Source organism: Coregonus clupeaformis, unplaced genomic scaffold, assembly GCF_020615455.1.
Source record: "Coregonus clupeaformis isolate EN_2021a unplaced genomic scaffold, ASM2061545v1 scaf0339, whole genome shotgun sequence".
Taxonomy (NCBI): domain Eukaryota; kingdom Metazoa; phylum Chordata; class Actinopteri; order Salmoniformes; family Salmonidae; genus Coregonus; species Coregonus clupeaformis.
This window is the reverse complement of record NW_025533794.1, coordinates 313,496-337,403: the sequence shown is the minus strand read 5'-3', so window position 1 is coordinate 337,403 and position 23,908 is coordinate 313,496. Positions and strand designations below refer to the sequence as shown.

The window sequence follows — 23,908 nt, the reverse complement described above, 5'->3', positions numbered from 1 at the left end:
ACGCTGAAGAATGCGAGATGAGACGTTCCGAGTAGAAGGTGCTACAGAGTGCTACGACCAACAACTGTCATGATATGTGAGGGCTGTGTGCGTGCGTGTGTGTGTGTATGTGTGTGCGTGCACGCATCTGTGCTTCTGTGTGTCCATTTCGACTGTATATGTGTGTGTGTGTGTGTGTGTGTGTGTGTGTGTGTCACAGTGTGAAAGCCAGACGTCATAGGGAGAGCAGCCTTTGATTCTCCATGCCTGAGGACAGAGGGAAGCCTGTCTAGCACTGAGCTTGTTTCCACACAGAGGGAAGCCTGTCTAGCACTGAGCTTGTTTCCACACAGAGGGAAGCCTGTCTAGCACTGAGCTTGTTTCCACACAGAGGGAAGCCTGTCTAGCACTGAGCTTGTTTCCACACAGAGGGAAGCCTGTCTAGCACTGAGCTTGTTTCCACACAGAGGGAAGCCTGTCTAGCACTGAGCTTGTTTCAACGGAGGGAAGCCTGTCTAGCACTGAGCTCGTTTCAAAACAGAAAGAAGCCTGTCTAGCACTGAGCTTGTTTTAACACAGACTGAAGCTTACAGAGGAATACGTGTGTGAGTGTGAGTGTGAGTGTGAGTGTGAGTGTGTGTGTGTGTGTGTGTGTGTGTGTGTGTGTGTGTGTGTGTGTGTGTGTGTGTGTGTGTGCGTGTGTGCATACCGGGGAATAAACACATTATTAATGTATAAACGTCCATATAGCTTATTCATATAGCTATCCTTCTCCTCTCATCCTTCATTCCTCCTATCTTCCTCCTATCATCCTTCATTCCTCCTATCTTCCTTCTCCTATCATCCTTCATTCCTCCTATCTTCCTCCTATCATCCTTCATTCCTCCTATCTTCCTCCTCTCATCCTTCATTCCTCCTATCTTCCTTCTCCTCTCACTCTTTCTTACTTACTGTAATATATACTATACACATTTATGAATAAACTCATACCGTCCCCATGCATTCATATATACTGTATCTATCCTTCTGTATCTTTTAACCCAACTCCTCTCATCTTTTCACTCTATCACTCTCTTAATCTTCACCCTATATCTCCTCTTGCTGTCCCTCATTCCAAGTAAACAGTTAGCTCCAGCTGTCATCTGTAAATCAATCTAATACAGCGGAATAGAGAGAAGAGCTGTATTGCAGCCTGCCAACTGGGCTATCTCCTCGTTGTCTTTCTCTGTGTTCTCTCTCTTCCACTCGGCCCTTCTCCCTCCTTCCTTCTCTCTCTTTCTATCAGCCTCTCCCTATGTCTCTCCCTCCCTCCCTCTGTCCCTCCCTCCCTCTCTCTTTATCCACCTCTCCCTCTCTCAATCTCAATCTTTGTCTCTCACTCCCTCTCACTCTCTCTCCCTCTCTCTGTCTTTCTCATTCTCAGCCTCTCTTTCCTCTCTCTTCCTCCATCTCTCTCTCTCCTCTCTCTTCCTCCATCTCTATCTCTCCCCTCTCTCTCCTCTCTCTTCCTCCATCTCTCTCTCTCCCCTCTCTCTCCTCTCTCTTCCTCCAACTCTCTCTCTCCCCTCTCTCTCCTCTCTCTCCCTCCATCTCTCCCCTCTCTCTCCCTCCTGCCCTCTCTCTCCCCTCTCTCTCCCTCCTGCCCTCTCTCTCTCTCTCTCTCTCTCTCTCTCTCTCTCTCTCTCTCTCTCTCTCTCTCTCTCTCTCTCTCTCTCTCTCTGCCTCTCTCTCTCTCTCTCTCTCTCTCTCTCTCTCTCTCTCTCTCTCTCTCTCTCTCTCTCTCTCTCTCTCTCTCTCTCTCTCTCTCTCTCTCTCTCTCTCTCTCTCTCTCTCTCTCTCTACCTGACATGGCTCTCAAGGTTCTGCTGGTGTTGAACAAATGAGCCTGCATGCTGCTAATACAAAAGGCATTGTGACTCATCCTTGTTTCCTCGATTTGCTCGCTAGGTCTGACTCATCCTTGTTTGGCTTGCTGGGTCTGTGGGGACATTTTTACCTTTCCTAGATCACAGATAATGACACCAACTGATACAGAGCTGAAAACTAGCAGAAAATAAAAGTCTGTAGTAGTAACCTAGTTCACTTCAGCTCTCTAGCTAGCCTCATCATAACATAAGGCTATGGTTTGCCACTGTATGTATCACCGGTAAGCTAGCAGAGAAAGCTTTAATGTACATTCATCATTAGCATGGCGGCTAAAAGCCTGTTGTGCCTGAAACCTGCACTGTGGGGTGTGTGTGTGTGTGTGTGTGTGTGTGTGTGTGTGTGTGTGTGTGGTGGTCTCTCAGGAAAGATAATGTGATGGATCATACTGGGTTACATCTATTGACAGCTACAACGCCACTTCTGCTGGGCTAATGCATAGCATGATCTAGGAAATGGCCTGTATATTAACAGCACTGTATAGCCAACTGCCTGAAAGGCTGTCAACACAGAAAAACAGTATGGCTCAGATGAGAAAAGTGTGGAATTAGTAATACTAAGGTTGTGGGTTCAAATTCCACAACAATCACATGCAAAGAAAAAACATGTATTTATTAGGATCCAAGGCAGCAGCTACTCTTCCTGTGGTCCAAACCCGGGTTAAAAACAGTTACATCACATAATACATTATTTGGTCTTTATATAAATAATGAGCCTAAATGGGCATAAAAAAGTGTAATTACCACTTTAAGAATGATGCATTTTCTAGGCCAATGCCAATGCATTGATATTCCAATTATTATTACATTCTACAATATGTGAGAATAATGTGGACGTTGCCTGACCAGATATATTGGATGCATGGCGTGGCGATTTTTCTGTAGCCTACGTGGCCGACACTGGGACACATAATAAAACCATGTATACCTGTAGCATTAAAATCTCACCATTTGAATCTCAGCACAGCTGTTTTTATGACGACCAGGTTCCTTTTTTTTAATGGAAGGATTTGTATGGAAATGCAAAAGTTGAAGCCATCAGATGTTGTCTTCCTCATTAATAACCGCACGTGGTTTTACCACAGAGTAGCGCAACAACACCCTTCAATTGAAGAGGCGGGAAACAAACGAAGGTCGCCACATCTCAAAAACAAACTGATTAAAAATGAAATCACAGATAATTATAAGGGAGCAGGAGAACTATACAATGGTTACAGTAATTACAAGGGCTTTTCAAGCACCAAATTGTGGAAAATGTCTGATTTTCAAGACTTTTTCTGAGCTCCAAATGTAAGTTCAAGTAGGCTATTTCAAGCCCCTTTGTATTGTTTAAAATTGCAGGTGTAACATGGAAACCAAAAATGTATTTGTCATGTTATTTCATTACCAGATCATATTGTGAATAAGCCTACTAGGCTATGTCATTTGTTGTCATTATATCCAGAATAATTAACAGGAAGAGCGTTGGGTGTTGCGCAATAGTCTATCCTACAGAATTGCCACAGTAGACTCGTGTCCAATCTGAGGTGCAAAAACATGAACTCATTACCTTAATGCTTTCTCTGTTAAATCTAATGAGACCCTGCTGTAAATCAAGCAGACAAAAACAGATGATCAACATCAATTCGCTAGGGATATTAGATCCAAAGTGGATCCAGGCACAACTGTCTTCACCAGGGTAACGAATGAGACACCAAAATACTCTTGACATTCCTTGCTAACACCTTTTTTCCAGCACTGTCTGTAAACAATTGTTGGAAAAATTACTTGTGTCATGCACAAAGTAGATACAGTGGGGAAAAAAACTATTTAGTCAGCCACCAATTGTGCAAGTTCTCCCACTTAAAAAGATGAGAGAGGCCTGTCATTTTCATCATAGGTACACGTCAACCTTGAAATGCTTCGTACGAAGCCACTCCTTCGTTGCCCGGGCGGTGTGTTTGGGATCATTGTCATGCTGAAAGACCCAGCCACGTTTCATCTTCAATGCCCTTGCTGATGGAAGGAGGTTTTCACTCAAAATCTCACGATACATGGCCCCATTCATTCTTTCCTTTACACGGATCAGTCGTCCTGGTCCCTGCAGAAAAACAGCCCCAAAGCATGATGTTTCCACCCCCATGCTTCACAGTATGTATAGTGTTCTTTGGATGCAACTCAGCATTCTTTGTCCTCCAAACACGACGAGTTGAGTTTTTACCAAAATGTTCTATTTTGGTTTCATCTGACCATATGACATTCTCCCAATCCTCTTCTGGATCATCCAAATGCACTCTAGCAAACTTCAGACGGGCCTGGACATGTACTGGTTTAAGCAGGGGGACACGTCTCGCACTGCAGGATTTGAGTCCCTGGCGGCGTAGTGTGTTACTGATGGTAGGCTTTGTTACTTTGGTCGCAGCTCTCTGCAGGTCATTCACTAGGTCCCCCCGTGTGGTTCTGGGATTTTTGCTCACCGTTCTTGTGATCATTTTGACCCCACGGGGTGAGATCTTGCGTGGAGCCCCAGATCGAGGGAGATTATCAGTGGTCTTGTATGTCTTCCATTTCCTAATAATTGCTCCCACAGTTGATTTCTTCAAACCAAGCTGCTTACCTATTGCAGATTCAGTCTTCCCAGCCTGGTGCAGGTCTACAATTTTGTTGCTGGTGTCCTTTAACAGCTCTTTGGTCTTGGCCATAGTGGAGTTTGGAGTGTGACTGTTTGAGGTTGTGGACAGGTGTCTTTTATACTGATAACAAGTTCAAACAGGTGCCATTAATACAGGTAACGAGTGGAGGACAGAGGAGCCTCTTAAAGAAGAAGTTACAGGTCTGTGAGAGCCAGAAATCTTGCTTGTTTGTAGGTGACCAAATACTTATTTTCCACCATAATTTGCAAATAAATTCATAAAAAATCCTACAATGTGATTTTCTGGATTTCTTTTTCTCAATTTGTCTTTCATAGTTGACGTGTACCTATGATGAAAATTACAGGCCTCTCTCATCTTTTTAAGTGGGAGAACTTGCACAATTGGTGGCTGACTAAATACTTTTTTTCCCCACTGTATCCTAATCGACTTGCCAAAACTATAGTTTGTTAACAAAACATTTGTGGAGTGGTTGAAAAACGAATTTTAATGACTCCAACCTAAGTGTATGTAAACTTCCGACTTCAACTGTACATTCATTCCGGGTTGTGCGGGGCCCCCTGTGGCTCAGTTGGTAGAGCATGGCGCTTGCAACGCCAGGGTTGTCGGTTCGATTCCCACCGGGGGGGCCAGTATGAAAAATTTATGCACTCACTAACTGTACGTCGCTCTGGATAAGAGCGTCTGCTAAATGACTAAAATGTAAAATGTGTGGAAGAGGTTGCTGAATTTCTGTTCCTGAGACTGTGTCAAGGCCTTTTATTTGTGGATTAACTGCCATTAAGCCTTCAGCCTGATAATATTAGGATTTATAAAGATTATTACTAAATACTTATGCTTCCTAATTCCTGTGATTGAATTTGTGAATCATATTTTAATTACTACGGCTATAGTAATTCTAGAGGTAGAGATACGATGAGTATAGCCAAAGAGATGTGAGGAGGTGTGTGTGTGTGTGTGTGTGTGCGTGCGTGCGTGCGTGCGCACGTGCGTGTGCGTGTGTGTGCGCGTGCATGTGTGTGTGTGTGTGTGTGTGTTTGTGCTTGTGAGATCTGAGGAGGTGTTAGTTAGTGTTTTGCTCAATTAGATTAAAATGGTGCATTTTAATGCACTTCTTCACTATCTATCTGTTCCAGCCTCTCTGCAGCTGAGTGTGTGTGTGTGTGTGTGTGTACTCCTGTGTGTATGTGTGTGTGTGTGTGTGTGAGTGAATGAGTGAGTGAGTGATTGTGTGTCTATTTTGTCTGCTTTAGACCACAATCAAGAGGTAACGGTATAGCGATTATTTCCCCCTGTTGTAGAACCCCCCCCCACACCCCCCTTAAGTTAGGGCTTGGAGCCAAATGGATGTTGTGCCATGTTAATTGCCTTGTGAACGCCCTTCAGTGTAAGAATCTAATTATCTCTGGTCCATCTTATTGGGGAGGCCTATAATTGTTTCTATATTATACATCCAAAGGGCCAGAAACTGCAGAATAGCCTGATAATCGCTACTTAAACAAGTTTCCCCTCAAAGAAAACATTCTTTATACTGTAAAACGTCCCGGCTTCATCCTGTATTAATTTCCCCAGAGAGGTACTTGGCACAGGGGAGAGATGGAGATTAGGGATACTGACCAGGAGTGATAGCATGCAAGAATGGAGGCACGCACGCACGCACACACACACACACACACACACACACACACACACACACACACACACACACACACACACACACACACACACACACACACACACACACACACACACACACACACACACACACACACACACACGCAGCACAGGAAAAAACAATTGTATTGTATATCCATGCTACCACAAATACACAACTAGCTCTCACGGTCTCACGTCAGAATTAGACGTTCATCCATGTTTCTCAAATTTCAAATTTCAAACTTGTTCCAAACGTCAAATTTCAAAGTGTTTAACGTTAAGTTTAGGCATCAAATCCAAAATATTAAGGTTATGCATTAACTCTGAATGGTTAAGGTAAGGATTAAGGTTTGGAATAGGTTTAAAACAAAAATCTCAAAAACAACTTTCTATCGCTGGATTCAAATATGCCTTTTGCCCATCCGTCATCCCCGTCCACAAAACCGAAACCTACTTGAAGGTATATTTGCAGCCAGGTTGCACCTAGAGGACGTCCTCAGACATGGATAGACGTCTAATGCTGACTCGTATCACAGGTGACCTGGCTGCAAATATAATCCATTCACAGTTGTCTAGAAACACACACAAACCCTTAGCGTCGTGGCCGGGTCTCCACTCAGACTCATGCTTCTGGATTTCTTTGAGGGGGTTCGTGTTGCCAGCTAGAACAATTATGAAATCAGTTATGTAATGTGACACGTCGGCAGCTGTCAAAAAGCATGAAAGGAGGGTGGTGTGGAGGACAACAGAGAGCTGGGAGGACAACAGAGAGCTGAATAATGTCGGATAATGTCAGTGGGTGTGTGTTCTATTGGAGCTAGTAGATAGAGGCACGTGGACGTGGTCCTGTGTGGCTCAGTCGATAGAGTGCGGCGCTTGCAACAGGAAAGGTCATGGGGTTTGATTCCCGCTGGGGCCACCCATAGGTTAAAATACATGCATGCATTATTAGCGTTACAGTTTCAGGCAAAAACAACAAACCAGGTGAGGTACTGGAAACAGATGCCCATGCACCAGGTCTGTTTCTAGGCCATGCTGTGCTCCAGAGTATCACATTTTAAATGCTTATAAAACGTAAGTGGGTGAATGTGAAGAATTTCAAGGATAAAAGTGTTTGATGGATAAGACCCGGTGGGTCACGTCTCTCCATGGTATAATCTGAGACCAACTGCCTTTCCTCTCTCTCTCTCTCTCTCTCTCTCTCTCTGTCCTTTCTCTATATTTCTCTTTCTCTCTCTCTCTCTCTCTCTCTCTCTCTCTCTCTCTCTCTCTCTCTCTCTCTCTCTCTCTCTCTCTCTCTCTATCTTTCTCTATCTTTCTCTCTCTCTCTCTATCTTTCTCTCTCTCTCTCCTCTATCTTTCTCTATCTTTCTCTCTCTCTCTCTCTCTCTCTCTCTCTCTCTGTCCTTTCTCTATCTTTCTCTCTCTCTCTCTCTCTCTCTCTCTCTCTCTCTCTCTCTCTCTCTCTCTCTCTCTGTCTCTCTCTCTCTCTCTCTCTTTCTCTCTTTCTCTCTCTCTCTCTCTCCATCTTTCTCTCTCTCTCTCTCTCTCTCTCTCTCTCTCTCTCTCTCTCTCTCTCTCTCTCTCTCTCTCTCTCTCTCTCTCTCTCTCTCTCTCTCTCTCTCTCTCTCTCTCTCTCTCTCTCCCCATCTTTCTCTCTCTCTCTCTCTCTCTCTCTCTCTCTCTCTCTCTCTCTCTCTCTCTCTCTCTCTCTCTCTCTCTCTCTCTCTCTCTCTCTCTCTCTCTCTCTCTCTCTCTCTCTCTCTCTCTCTCTCTCTCTCTCCATCTTTCTCTCTCTCTCTCTATCTCTCTCTCTCTCTATCAACAACATACCTTCTGCCCATCTCTAGAGCTTAAACCTGAGGTACCCCTGAAGGTACCTGGCCTGGTGATGAAAACTGAAGCTTAAGTTTTAACCACGCAGCGTTACTATATAACGGCCGAAAATGTCACGTGCGTTTCCCAAAACACTACGAAATGCGTCGTTGGCGCGTGTCGATACTGATAGGATCAAAAGAAAGGCAGCGCTGATCTCGGATCAGCTTTCTCCATTCACATCTTACCTTAACATTAGAATTATTCCACAATACTGACGACAGATCCTACCCTATAACAGATTTGGCACGTCAATGCGCACTTGTTGTTACAGGTCCCCGTGTAGCTCAGTTGGTAGAGCATGGCGCTTGCAACGCCAGGGTTGTGGGTTCTTTTCCCACGGGGGGCCAGTATGAAAATGTATGCACTCACTAACTGTAGGTCGCTCTGGATAAGAGCGTCTGCTAAAAATGTAAATCATGAAATATATTGATGCTGTTAGCTGATATGTTGTTAGCTGATATGACAGGTGTATAAAATTGAGCACACAGCCAGGCAATCTCCACAGACAAACATTGACAGTAGAATGGCCTTACGGAAGAGCTCAGTGACGTTCAACGTGGCATCGTCATAGGATGCCACCTTTCCAACAAGTCAGTTCGTCAAATCTCTGCCCTGCTAGAGCTGCCCCGGTCAACTGTAAGTGCTGTTATTGTGAAGTGGAAACATCTAGGAGCAACAACGGCTCAGCCACGAAGTGGTAGGCCACACAAGCTCACAGAACAGGAGCGCCAAGTGCTGAAGCTCGTAACACGTAAAAATTATCTGTCCTCGGTTGCAACACTCACTACCGAGTTCCAAACTGCCTCTGGAAGCAACATCAGCACAATAACTGTTCGTTGGGAGCTTCATGAAATGGGTTTCCTTGGCCGAGCAGCCGCACACTACCCTAAGATCACCATGCGCAATGCTAAGCGTCGGCTGGAGTGGTGTAAAGCTCGCCGCCATTGGACTCTGGAGCAGTGGAAACACGTTCTCTGGAGTGATGAATCACACTTCACCATCTGGCAGTCCGACGGCAAATCTGGGTTTGGAAATGGTTTGTTGAGATTGGTGTGGAAGAACTTGACTGGCCTGCACAGAGCCCTGACCTCAACCTCATCGAACATCTTTGGGATGAATTGGAACGCCGACTGCGAGCCAGGCCTAAATGCCCAACATCAGTGCCCGACCTCACTAATGCTCTTGTGGCTGAATTGAAGCAAGTCCCCGCAGCAATATTCCAACATCTAGTGGAAAGCCTTCCCAGAAGAGTGGAGGCTGTTATAGCAGCAAAGGGGGGACCAACTCCATATTAATGCTCATGCTTTTGGAATGAGATGTTCGACGAGCAGGTGTCCACATACTTTTGGTCATGTAGTGTAGCATATACTGTATTTATCTTTTAATGCAGTCGTCTCGGTTTTCATTTGAAGCATTCTTTTATTCTCCGCTTGTTTTAACAATTGCAAAGACATTGCCAACTTTGTAGCCTATTTGTAGTCAACGTCGTTGGAAAGTTGTCGGCGGACACAGAAAGACAGATAAACATCTTGATTCTATGTTTAGTGGAGATCTTCTGTATATAAAGTGATGCGGAAGGGCAAAAAAGCATCTAACGGCGCACTTAGCTGTTCTACGAGTGAATAACAAGTAAATAACAAACATTTTCAAGAGCAACTTTAGTAAAAATGGTTTTGGGAAACAGCTTGGAGATTTAACGATGCTCATACGAAGGTTCTAACGATGAACTTTAGTCTTAAGATGGTAAACTGAGCCCAGGACACAGCTTCATAAATAGCTGTAGATCACAATATCACTATGACTGCACTAACAATACACCTCTCAGTCAACTATGCATGGAAGAGAAGATGATTACAATTTTCCCTATCTGTATATTTGACATAATCTATTGTTCACTCTTTTCAAACAACACATCAGCGATTGAGACAAACCTATCGATTCTTTTTTAGACCATCTGGAGGCAAAGCACGCCGCCTCGAAATGTCACCCTAGTCTGTATACTGCATATAGTGCACTGTAGGGTGCCATTTGGTATGGAACCAAAATGTCAATAGTTGGATCTTGATAACCAGTATCTCTATGTTCCAGCCCATGGTGTCAAGTAGACGGGAAAAGCGATAAAAAGCTTTCTGCACTGCGTGACAGTGTTTGTGTGTGTATATTTGGTGCATGTGTGTGTGTGTGTGTGTGTGTACATGTGCGTGCATATGTGTGTATGTGTCCCTCTGTGTTTGTGTCTTTTTGTGTGTGCTAATGATGCTTTGGCCACAGCTCTGCTGGTGTACACAGGGATGGGTGTTCATCTGTTTGCAGCTGTTTCCTTGTGATGCTCTTTAGGTCGTCTGTAGGTATTGTGTATAAATCAGATGAAGGGGGATTGATGGTGGGAACCGGTGCATGTGTCTATGTGTGTGTGTGTGTGTGTGTGTGTGTGTGTATGGGAATTAAATGAGGCTGTAAGCTGTTGTAATACAATGCACCTAACCTTTTCACCCCTGATGTTGTCACTGCTGGAATTGTGCCACAAATGAATGAACATTCAATGACAGACAATCTCGAATGTATCAAATAAACGAGTTAGGGTTCTCACAGCAGTGAGGCTTTATCCCTGACCTCTCTTACCCCTTACTGCACCGTTGAGCCAATCCAAGGACAGGGCTGTCTTTCTGTACATTATTGATGGATCTTTTAACACCTGTGTTTCCTTCTTCTCTTTTTCACTTACCCTCTCATGTCTCATGTCAGACCCTAATGTCAAATTGTGTCAAAAGCTTGAAATCAACAAAGCATGAGAAGACTTTGCTTTTGTTTTGTTTGTTTGTCAATAAGGGTGTGCAGGTTGTATACGTGGTCTGTCGTATGATATTTTGGACGAGATCTGCGAAAGCCCTGACACCAGGCTGTTGGCTTCTATGTACCAAGACTAGATGTGGGAAAGCCCTGGCACCAGGCTGTTGACTTCTATGTACCAGGACTAGATGTGGGAAAGCCCTGACACCAGGCTGTTGACTTCTATGTACCAGGACTAGATGTGGGAAAGCCCTGACACTAGGCTGTTGACTTCTATGTACCAGGACTAGATGTGGGAAAGCCCTGACACCAGGCTGTTGGCTTCTATGTACCAGGACTAGATGTGTGATTGCGTTTCACGTCAAGGTGAAAAAACATAACCCTGAAACCGTCATGGTCTCTCACCTCCTATCTTCTGTCCATCCTCAGTGTCCTGGTCTGTAGCCACAGCATTATCTGGTGAAGAAAACAAGAGAAAGAAAATTAAACCCTGCAAAAACACTATCTTCTGATATCACCAAACCTATCTACTGATATCACCAAACACTATGTACTGATATCACCAAACACTATCTACTGATATAACTAAACACTATCTACTGATATTACAAAACACTATCTACTGACATCACAATACACTATCTTCTGATATCACAATACACTATCTTCTGATATCACAAAACACTATCTACTGATATCACAAAACACTATCTACTGATATCACAAAACACTATCTACTGATCTACTGATATCACAAAACACTATCTACTGATATCACAAAACACTATCTACTAATCTACTAATATCACAAAACAATATCCACTGATCTACTGATATCACAACAAACTATCTACTGATATCACAAAACACTATCTACGGATCTACTGATATCATAAAACACTATCTACAGATCTACGGATATCACAAAACACTACCTACTGATATCACAAAACACTATCTACGGACCTACTGATATCACAAAACACTATCTACGGACCTACTGATATCACAAAACACTATCTACTAATCTACTGATATCACAAAACACTATCTACTAATCTACTGATATCACAAAACACTATATACTTATCTACAGATATCACAAAACACTTGTACTGATATCACAAAAAAACATATACGGGTCTAATAATAATATGTCATTTAGCAGACGCTTTTATCCAAGCGACTTACAGTCATGTGTGCATACATTTTTACATATTGGTGGTCCGGGCGATTGAGCCCACTACCCTGGCATTACAAGCGCCATGCTCTACCAATTGCGCTACAGAGGACCACACTATCTATGGATCTACTGATATCACAAAACACTATCTACGGATATCACAAAACACTTGTGGTCCTCTGTAGCTCAATTGGTAGAGCATGGCGCTTGTAACGCCAGGGTAGTGGGTTCGATCCCCGGACCACCCATACGTAAAAATTTATGCACACATGACTGTAAATCGCTTTGGATTAAAGCGTCTGCTAAATGGCATATTATTATATCACAAAAAACTATCTACGGGTCTAAGGATATCACAAAACACTACCTACAGATCTACGGATATCACAAAACACTATGTACTGATATCACAAAACACTATCTACGGGTCTAAGGATATCACAAAACACTATCTAAGGATATCACAAAACACTATCTACGGGTCTAAGGATATCACAAAACACTATCTAATGATATCACAAAACACTATCTACGGGTCTAAGGATATCACAAAACACTATCTAATGATATCACAAAACACTATCTACGGGTCTAAGGATATCACAAAACACTATCTAATGATATCACAAAACACTACCTAGTGAAACTGTAGTGTAGTAGCATTAAAATGGGTTAGGTCTATCCCTGTAATCATAGGTAGTTATAGTATTTACGACCAAGGACCAAGGAGTTCAGATACAACTGCCAAAGAATGCCTTCTGAAAACAGTTGATTTACACTGCAGACAGAAATAAATAATGTAATCCCTTTCGACTAAGATAGTCTCCCATTGACAACTATGAATGATGTATGCAAAAGTCCACGCTTATCTTGGCAATATTATGAATATCTTATGCATGGGCTCAACACGTACAAAACGCAGCCAGTAACCATGCAAGAGCATATCACAAGGCTAACCATTCAACACTCTTCATCTCTATGTCTCTGCCTCCCTCCCTCCCTCCCAGATTAAATAAAATACACAGATAAAATATCTCACATTCCCACAAATCACTTGAATTTCAGCCAGTGTGAGCCTTTTAGAGCACTGCTGTGCTGTACACATCAGTGACAATCTGAAATGGTCCATCCACACAGACAGCGTGGTGAAGAAGGCACAACAGCGCCTCTTCAACCTCAGGAGGCTGAAGAAATTAGTCTTGGCCCTTAATATCCTTACGAACTTCTACAGATGCACCATTGAGAGAATCCTGTCGGGCTGTATCACCACCTAGTACGGCAATTGCACCGTCTGCAACCGCAGGGCTCTCCAGAGGGTGGTGCGGTCTGCCCAACGCATCACCGGGGGGCACACTGCCTGCCCTCCAGGACATCTACAGCACCCCGGTGTCACAGAAGAGGCCAAGAAGATCATCAAGGACCTCAGCCACCCGAGCCACGGCCTGTTCACCCCGCTACCATCTAGAAGGCGGAGACAGTACAGGTGGGTCCAAGCTGCGACCGAGAGACTGATTAACAGCTTTTATCTCCAGGTCATCAAGGCTGTTAAACAGCACCCTGCCCTGAACCTTAGTCACTGTTACTAGCCGGCTATCACCCGATATTCTACCCTGCACCTTAGAGACTGCTGCCCTATGTACATAGAGTCATTGAACACTGGTCACTGTAATAATGTTTACATACTGTTTTACCCACTTCATATGTACTGTATATACTGTATTCTAGTCAAGGCTCATCCTATATAACTACTGCTGTACTCACCTTTTCTATTGACATACTCTCCATTCTGTCTATACACACACCAATGGACTGTGACATGGCTCGTTTTCATAGGTATTTTCGATGTTATTTATGCAACAACTTAAGGATATTTCCTTTGTTTTTATTTGGGGGATTTGTGTGTATTGTTTTGTATTGTTCGGTATTAATGCACTGTTGGAGCAAGAAACACAAGCATTAGATATTACTGCACTGTTGGAGCAAGAAACACAAGCATTAGATACAGTGGGGGAAAAAAGTATTTAGTCAGCCACCAATTGTGCAAGTTCTCCCACTTAAAAAGATGAGAGAGACCTGTAATTTTCATCATAGGTACACGTCAACTATGACAGACAAAATGAGAAAAGAAAATCCAGAAAATCACATTGTAGGATTTTTTATGAATTTATTAGCAAATTATGGTGGAAAATAAGTATTTGGTCATTAACAAAAGTTTCTCAATACTTTGTTATATACCCTTTGTTGGCAATGACACAGGTCAAACGTTTTCTGTAAGTCTTCACAAGGTTTTCACACACTGTTGCTGGTATTTTGGCCCATTCCTCCATGCAGATCTCCTCTAGAGCAGTGATGTTTTGGGGCTGTCGCTGGGCAACACGGACTTTCAACTCCCTCCAAAGATTTTCTATGGGGTTGAGATCTGGAGACTGGCTAGGCCACTCCAGGACCTTGAAATGCTTCTTACGAAGCCACTCCTTCGTTGCCCGGGCGGTGTGTTTGGGATCATTGTCATGCTGAAAGACCCAGCCACGTTTCATCTTCAATGCCCTTGCTGATGGAAGGAGGTTTTCACTCAAAATCTCACGATACATGGCCCCATTCATTCTTTCTTTACACGGATGAGTCGTCCTGGTCCCTTTGCAGAAAAACAGCCCCAAAGCATGATGTTTCCACCCCCATGATTCAAAGTAGGTATGGTGTTCTTTGGATGCAACTCAGCATTCTTTGTCCTCCAAACACGACGAGTTGAGTTTTTACCAAAAAGTTATATTTTGGTTTCATTTGACCATATGACATTCTCCCAATCCTCTTCTGGATCATCCAAATGCACTCTAGCAAACTTCAGACGGGCCTGGACATGTACTGGCTTAAGCAGGGGGACACGTCTGGCACTGCAGGATTTGAGTCCCTGGCGGCGTAGTGTGTTACTGATGGTAGGTTTTGTTACTTTGGTCCCAGCTCTCTGCAGGTCATTCACTAGGTCCCCCCCGTGTGGTTCTGGGATTTTTGCTCACCGTTCTTGTGATCATTTTGACTCCACGGGGTGAGATCTTGCATGGAGCCCCAGATCGAGGGAGATTATCAGTGGTCTTGTATGTCTTCCATTTCCTAATAATTGCTCCCACAGTTGATTTCTTCAAACCAAGCTGCTTACCTATTGCAGATTCAGTCTTCCCAGCCTGGTGCAGGTCTACAATTGTGTTTCTGGTGTCCTTGACAGCTCTTTGGTCTTGGCCATAGTGGAGTTTGGAGTGTGACTGTTTGAGGTTGTGGACAGGTGTCTTTTATACTGATAACAAGTTCAAACAGGTGCCATTAATACAGGTAACGAGTGGAGGACAGAGGAGCCTCTTAAAGAAGAAGTTACAGGTCTGTGAGAGCCAGAAATCTGGCTTGTTTGTAGGTGACCAAATACTTATTTTCCACCATAATTTGCAAATAAATTCATAAAAAATCCTACAATGTGATTTTCTGGAAAAAATATGTCTCAATTTGTCTGTCATAGTTGACGTGTACCTATGATGAAAATTACAGGCCTCTCTCATCTTTTTAAGTGGGAGAACTTGCACAATTGGTGGCTGACTAAATACTTTTTTTCCCCACTGTATTACTGCACTGTTGGAGCAAGAAACATTTGCATTTCGCTGCACCTGCGATAACATCGGTAAAAAATATGTACGCGACCAATACAACTTGATTTGATTTGATATGTTCAATGCCACTATACCTCAAGGAGAGCTGCTCCTATCAAACATAAACCTTTGATTTCATTTCTCTGGTAGGTATGTCTAATGTATTATGAATTGTACACTCGGCAAACCAGATGGTTGGGTGTAGCTGGTTAGTAAGGAGCGTCTTCAGAGTGATATGTGGAGTAGGGAGTAGAATTTGCTCTAGGCAGTCCCATAAAGATGCATGCTCATGGACGCACATAGACTTCTGTGGCCGAACGCACACATGCACGCACACGCACGCACCGCACGCACGCACGCATGCACACACACACATACACACAGATCTTGCAGTGCTCAGCAGCACACTAGCACACTTTACAACCAATACCATTGCTCTCTTTCTCTCTCTCTCTCCCTGTGTGTGTGTGTGTGTGTCTGCTAGCCTGGGTTAGCTGTGACGAAAGGCTGTTGTCATCTGCTCTCTAGAAGTGAAACAATCAGAGCCCCCTCTGGTTGTGTGTGTGTGTGTGTGTCTGTGTCTGTGCCTGTGTCTGTGTCTGTGTCTGTGTCTGTGTGTGTGTGTGTGTGTGTGTGTGTGTGTGTGTGTGTGTGTGTGTGTGTGTGTGTGTGTGTGTGTGTGTGTGTGTGTGTGTGTGTGTGTGTGTGTGTGTGTGTGTGTGTGTGTTTTTTCCCTCCGGGTCGGCAGAAAGGCTTTTCTTTTGTATAACACTGGATAAAAGAACACAATACATTATTCTACTGCTGCTGCAGGAAACAACGAGTGGCCTTCAGGCAGAGTACAGGTCTGGTGTTAGAGGCAGAGTACAGATCTGGTGTTACTAGAGGCAGAGTATAGATCTGGTGTTAGAGGCAGAGTACAGATCTGGTGTTACTAGAGGTAGAGTACAGATCTGGTGTTACTAGAGGCAGAGTACAGATCTGGTGTTACTAGAGGCAGAGTACAGATCTGGTGTTAGAGGCAGAGTACAGATCTGGTGTTAGAGGCAGAGTACAGATCTGGTGTTAGAGGCAGAGTACAGATCTGGTGTTAGAGGCAGAGTACAGATCTGGTGTTACTAGAGGCAGAGTACAGATCTGGTGTTACTAGAGGCAGAGTACAGATCTGGGGTTAGAGGCAGAGTACAGATCTGGTGTTACTAGAGGCAGAGTACAGATCTGGTGTTAGAGGCAGAGTACAGATCTGGTGTTAGAGGCAGAGTACAGATCTGGTGTTAGAGGCAGAGTACAGGTCTGGTGTTAGAGGCAGAATACAGATATGGTGTTAGAGGCAGAGTACAGATCTGGTGTTACTAGAGGCAGAGTACAGATCTGGTGTTACTAGAGGCAGAGTACAGATCTGGTGTTACTAGAGACAGAGTACAGATCTGGTGTTACTAGAGGCAGAGTACAGATCTGGTGTTAGAGGCAGAGTACAGATCTGGTGTTAGAGGCAGAGTACAGATCTGGTGTTACTAGAGGCAGAGTACAGATCTGGTGTTAGAGGCAGAGTACAGATCTGGGGTTACTAGAGGCAGAGTACAGATCTGGTGTTACTAGAGGCAGAGTACAGATCTGGTTTTAGAGGCAGAGTAGAGATCTGGTGTTACTAGAGGCAGAGTACAGATCTGGTTTTAGAGGCAGAGTACAGATCTGGTGTTACTAGAGGCAGAGTACAGATCTGGTGTTACTAGAGACAGAGTACAGATCTGGTGTTACTAGAGGCAGAGTACAGATCTGGTGTTACTAGAGGCAGAGTACAGATCTGGGGTTAGAGGCAGAGTACAGATCTGGTGTTACTAGAGGTAGAGTACAGATCTGGTGTTAGAGGCAGAGTACAGATCTGGTGTTAGAGGCAGAGTACAGATCTGGTGTTACTAGAGGCAGAGTACAGATCTGGTGTTAGAGGCAGAGTACAGATCTGGTGTTAGAGGCAGAGTACAGATCTGGTGTTTGAGGCAGAGTACAGATCTGGTGTTAGAGAAAGAGTACAGATCTGGTGTTACTAGAGGCAGAGTACAGATCTGGTGTTACTAGAGGCAGAGTACAGATCTGGGGTTAGAGGCAGAGTACAGATCTGGTGTTAGAGGCAGAGTACAGATCTGGTGTTAGAGGCAGAGTACAGATCTGGTGTTAGAGGAAGAGTACAGATCTGGTGTTACTAGAGGCAGAGTACATATCTGGTGTTAGAGGCAGAGTACAGATCTGGTGTTAGAGGCAGAGTACAGATCTGGTGTTACTAGAGGCAGAGTACAGATCTGGGGTTAGAGGCAGAGTACAGATCTGGTGTTACTAGAGGCAGAGTACAGATCTGGTGTTACTAGAGGCAGAGTACAGATCTGGTGTTAGAGGCAGAGGACATATCTGGTGTTAGAGGCAGAGTACAGATCTGGTGTTAGAGACAGAGAACAGATCTGGTACTACTAGAGGCAGAGTACAGATCTGGTGTTATAGACAGAATACAGATCTGGTGTTAGAGGCAGAGTACTGGTCTGGTGTTACTAGAGACAGAGTACATATCTGGTGTTAGAGGCAGAGTACAGATCTGGTGTTAGAGACAGAGTACAGATCTGGTGTTAGAAACAGAGTACAGATCTGGTGTTAGAAACAGAGTACAGATCTGGTGTTAGATACAGAGTAGAGATCTGGTGTTACTAGAGGCAGAGTACAGGTCTGGTGTTACTAGAGGCAGAGTACAGATCTGGTGTTAGAGGCAGAGTACAGATCTGGTGTTACTAGAGGCAGAGTACAGATCTGGTGTTACTAGAGGCAGAGTACAGATCTGGTTTTAGAGGCAGAGTACAGATCTGGTGTTACTAGAGGCAGAGTACAGATCTGGTGTTAGAGGCAGAGTACAGATCTGGTGTTACTAGAGACAGAGTACAGATCTGGTGTTACTAGAGGCAGAGTACAGATCTGGTGTTACTAGAGACAGAGTACAGATCTGGGGTTAGAGGCAGAGTACAGATCTGGTGTTAGAGGCAGAGTACAGATCTGGTGTTACTAGAGGCAGAGTACATATCTGGTGTTAGAGGCAGAGTACAGATCTGGTGTTAGAGGCAGAGTACAGATCTGATGTTAGAGGCAGAGTACAGATCTGGTGTTAGAGGAAGAGTACAGATCTGGTGTTACTAGAGGCAGAGTACAGATATGTTGTTAGAGGCAGAGTACAGATCTGGTGTTAGAGGTAGAGTACAGATCTGGTGTTAGAGGCAGAGTACAGATCTGGTGTTAGAGGCAGAGTACAGATCTGGTGTTAGAGGCAGAGTACAGATCTGGTGTTAGAGGCAGAGTACAGATCTGGTGTTACTAGAGGCAGAGTACAGATCTGGTGTTACTAGAGGCAGAGTACAGATCTGGTGTTACTAGAGGCAGAGTACAGATCTGGGGTTAGAGGCAGAGTACAGATCTGGTGTTAGAGGCAGAGTACAGATCTGGTGTTACTAGAGGTAGAGTACAGATATGGTGTTACTAGAGGCAGAGTACAGATCTGGTGTTACTAGAGGCAGAGTACAGATCTGGTGTTACTAGAGGCAAAGTACAGATCTGGTGTTAGAGGCAGAGGACAGATCTGGTGTTAGAGGCAGAGTACAGATCTGGTGTTAGAGACAGAGAACAGATCTGGTACTACTAGAGGCAGAGTACAGATCTGGTGTTATAGACAGAATACAGATCTGGTGTTAGATGTAGAGTACAGATATGGTGTTACTAGAGGCAGAGTACAGATCTGGTGTTAGAGGCAGAATACAGGTCTGGTGTTACTAGAGGCAGAGTACTGGTCTGGTGTTACTAGACACAGAGTACATATCTGGTGTTAGAGGCAGAGTACAGATCTGGTGTTAGAAGCAGAGTACAGATCTGGTGTTAGAGGCAGAGAACAGATATGGTGTTACTAGAGGCAGAGTATAGATCTGGTGTTAGAGGCAGAGTACAGATCTGGTGTTAGAGGCAGAGTACAGATCTGATGTTAGAGGCAGAGTACAGATCTGGTGTTAGAGGCAGAGTACAGATCTGGTTTTACTAGAGGCAGAATACAGATCTGGTGTTAGAGGCAGAGTACAGATCTGGTGTTAGAAACAGAGTACAGATCTGGTGTTAGAGGCAGAGTACAGATCTGGTTTTACTAGAGGCAGAGTACAGATCTGGTGTTAGAGGCAGAGTACAGATCTGGTGTTAGAGGCAGAGTACAGATCTGGTGTTACTAGAGGCAGAGTACAGATCTGGTGTTAGAGGCAGAGTACAGATCTGGTGTTAGAGGCAGAGTACAGCTCTGGTGTTACTAGAGGCAGAGTACAGATCTGGTTTTAGAGGCAGAGTACAGATCTGGTGTTAGAGACAGAGTACAGATCTGGTGTTACTAGAGGCAGAGTAGAGATCTGGTGTTAGAGGCAGAGTACAGGTCTGGTGTTAGAGGCAGAGTACAGATCTGGTGTTAGAGGCAGAGTACAGATCTGGTGTTACTAGAGGCAGAGTACAGATCTGGTGTTAGAGGCAGAGTACAGATCTGGTGTTAGAGAGAGAGTACAGATCTGGTGTTACTAGAGGCAGAGTACAGATCTGGTGTTACTAGAGACAGAGTACATATCTGGTGTTAGAGGCAGAGTACAGATCTGGTGTTAGAGACAGAGTACAGATCTGGTGTTAGTAGAGGCAGAGTACAGATCTGGTATTAGAGGCAGAGTACATATCTGGTGTTAGAGGCAGAGTACAGATCTGGTGTTAGAGGCAGAGTACAGATCTGGTGTTACTAGAGGCAGAGTACAGATCTGGTGTTAGAGGCAGAGTACAGATCTGTTGTTACTAGAGGCAGAGTACAGATCTGGGGTTAGAGGCAGAGTACAGATCTGGTGTTAGAGACAGAGTACAGATCTGGTGTTAGTAGAGGCAGAGTACAGATCTGGTATTAGAGGCAGAGTACATATCTGGTGTTAGAGGCAGAGTACAGATCTGGTGTTAGAGGCAGAGTACAGATCTGGTGTTACTAGAGGCAGAGTACAGATCTGGTGTTAGAGGCAGAGTACAGATATGGTGTTAGAGGCAGAGTACAGATCTGGGTTACTAGAGGCAGAGTACAGATCTGGTGTTAGAGGCAGAGTACATATATGGTGTTAGAGGCAGAGTACAGATCTGGGTTACTAGAGGCAGAGTACAGATCTGGTGTTAGAGGCAGAGTACAGATCTGGTGTTAGAGGCAGAGTACAGATCTGGTGTTAGAGGCAGAGTACAGATCTGGTATTACTAGAGGCAGAGTACAGATCTGGTGTTAGAGGCAGAGTACAGATCTGGTGTTAGAGGCAGAGTACAGATCTGGTGTTAGAGGCAGAGTACAGATCTGGTGTTACTAGAGGCAGAGTACAGATCTGGTGTTACTAGAGGCAGAGTACAGGTCTGGTGTTAGAGGCAGAGTACAGATCTGGTGTTACTAGAGGCAGAGTACAGATCTGGTGTTACTAGAGGCAGAGTACAGATCTGGTGTTACTAGTGGCAGAGTACAGGTCTGGTGTTAGAGGCAGAGTACAGATCTGGTGTTACTAGAGGCAGAGTACAGATCTGGTGTTACTAGAGGCAGAGTACAGATCTGGTGTTAGAGGCAGAGTACAGATCTGGTGTTACTAGAGGCAGAGTACAGATCTGGTGTTACTAGAGGCAGAGTACAGATCTGGTGCTAGAGGGCAGATTACAGATCTGGTGTTACTAGAGGCAGAGTACAGATCTGGTGTTACTAGAGGCAGAGTACAGATCTGGTGTTACTAGAGGCAGAGTACAGATCTGGTGTTACTAGAGGCAGAGTACAGATCTGGTGCTAGAGGGCAGAGTACAGATCTGGTGCTAGAGGGCAGAGTACAGATCTGGTGCTACTGTACTTCTCTGTTTCTTATTATTGGACAGAGACACAGGTAGAGAGAAAAGGTAGCAGAGTTTTTGCTGAAAGAGTCATCTCACGTGGACAGATTACGTAAACATAAATGGTTCAGTAATTATTTCATGATACGATGTGATGTGTATTTGTATTTGTATTCATTATGGATCCCCAGTCGCTTCTCCCAAGGCAGCAGCTACTCTTCCTGGGGTCCGGCAAAATTAAGGCAGTTATACAATTTACAAAACATTACAATACATTCATTACAGAAATCACAACACACTAAGCTTGTGCCCTCAGGCCCATACTCCACTACCACATATCTACAATACAAAATCCATGTGCACGTGTGTGTATAGTGCGTATGTTATCATGTGTGTGTATGCATGTGTCTGTGCCTAAATTTGTGTTGCTTCACAGTCCCCGCTGATCCATAAGGTGTATTTTTATCTGTTTGCATCAGTTACCTGATGTGGAATATAGTTCCATGTAGTCATGGGTCTATGTAGTACTGTGCGCCTCACATAATCTGTTCTGGACTTGGGGACTGTGAAGAGACCTCTGGTGGCATGTCTAGTGGGGTATGCATGGTTGTCTGAGCTGTGTGCTAGTCGTTTAAACAGACAGCTCTGTGTTTTCAACATGTCAATACCTCTCACAAATACAAGTAGTGATGAAGTCAATCTCTCCGCTACTCTGAGCCAGGAGAGATTGACATACATATTATTAATGTTTGCTCTCTGTGTACATCCAAGGGCCAGCCGTGCTGCCCTGTTCTGAGCCAATTGCAATTTTCCTAAGTCCCTCTTCGTTTTACCTGACCACATGACTGAACAGTAGTCCAGGTGTGACAAAACTAGGGCCTGTAGGACCTGCCTTGTTGATAGTGCTGTTAAGAAGGCAGAGCAGCGCTTAATTATGGACATACTTCTCCCCATCTTAGCTACTGTTGTATCAATATGTTTTGACCATGACAGTTTACAATCCAGGGCTACTCCAAGCAGTTTAGTCACCTCAACTTGCTCAGTTTCCACATTATTTATTACAAGATTCAGTTGAGGTTTAGGGTTTAGTGAATGACTTGTCCCAAATACATATATAATTATATTTAGGACAAACTTATTCCTTGCCACCCATTCTGAAACTAACTGCAGCTCTTTGTTAAGTGTTGCTGTCATTTCAGTTGCTGTAATAGCTGACGTGTATAGTGTTGAGTCATCCGAAAACATAGACACTCTGGCTTTACTCAAAGCCAGTGGCATGTCGTTAGTAAAGATTGAAAAAAGTAAGGGGCCTAGAGAGGCTTCCATTAACACCCTCTGTGTTCTGTTAGACAGGTAACTCTTTATCCACAATATAGCAGGGGGTGTAAAGCCATAACACATCCGTTTTTCCAGCAGCAGACTATGATCGATAATGTCAAAAGCCGCACTGAAGTCTAACAAAACAGCCCCCACAATCTTTTTATCATCAATTTCTCTCAGCCAATCATCAGTCATTTGCTGTGCTTGTTGAATGTCCTTCCCTAAGAGCATGCTGAAAGTGTGTTGTCAATTTGTTTACTGTAAAATAGCATTGTATCTGGGGGCACACACTTTCTAGTAGGCTTAGATTGAAGATATGGCAAATAGGAGTGGCAATATCGTCCACTATTATCCTCAGTAATTTTGTGTGAGATAACAAGCAGCATTAGTTCCGGTGCTTGGATTTTTCGTCACTGGTTATTTCTACGTAATTTTACATATTTTTTTAATACTACACATTTTAACGAAATTACAGGCTAAGAATGGACAGAGAGATAGGCCTATGTGTTTATCTTATCAAATTTCTCCAATGCTGAATCAGTATTGTCTTGTTTGCAAATAATTAAATCTGAGACGTAATTAGGAATCCGAGCATGGTACTTTCAAGTTAGGCCTACCTTTCCACCCCAAACAGAGTAGGCCTACCGACACAGAAAAATGTAAGCTTTCACTGCTGGCTACTCTTCTTCCGTGGCTTAACCCAATAAGAGAAAAAGCTTTCTGGGTTTAAACATTTTCTATTGTACAGAAAGTGAATAGTTTAATCAATTGATAGTGACAGAATTAGATTACTTCCCAAGAAAAGTCAGACTCTGAATGTCAAAGAAACAAAACAATGATATCCCCATATGCATCAGAGTCACGTCTTTCTTGGGTATTTTACAGCTTTTTTCTAGCATAAAGCATTGCGGACCAAAACGCTGTTATAGATCACTATATACAAAAGTATGTGGACGCCCCTTCAAATGAGTGGATTCGGCTATTTCAGCCACACACGTTGCTGACAGGTGTATAAAATCGAGCACAAAGCCTTGC

At 43.9% G+C, this 23,908-nt stretch overlaps 1 long non-coding RNA gene across 1 annotated transcript in view; it reads right to left on the bottom strand.

Annotated features, from left to right (window-relative positions):
* The window catches only part of LOC123484503, a 278,369-nt gene that overhangs the window by 28,664 nt on the left and 225,797 nt on the right, over positions 1-23,908 (bottom strand). Inside the window, exon 4 of the long non-coding RNA XR_006658556.1 lies at positions 11,261-11,311. This is a non-coding gene — a long non-coding RNA (uncharacterized LOC123484503). The remainder of the gene's footprint in view (positions 1-11,260; positions 11,312-23,908) is intronic.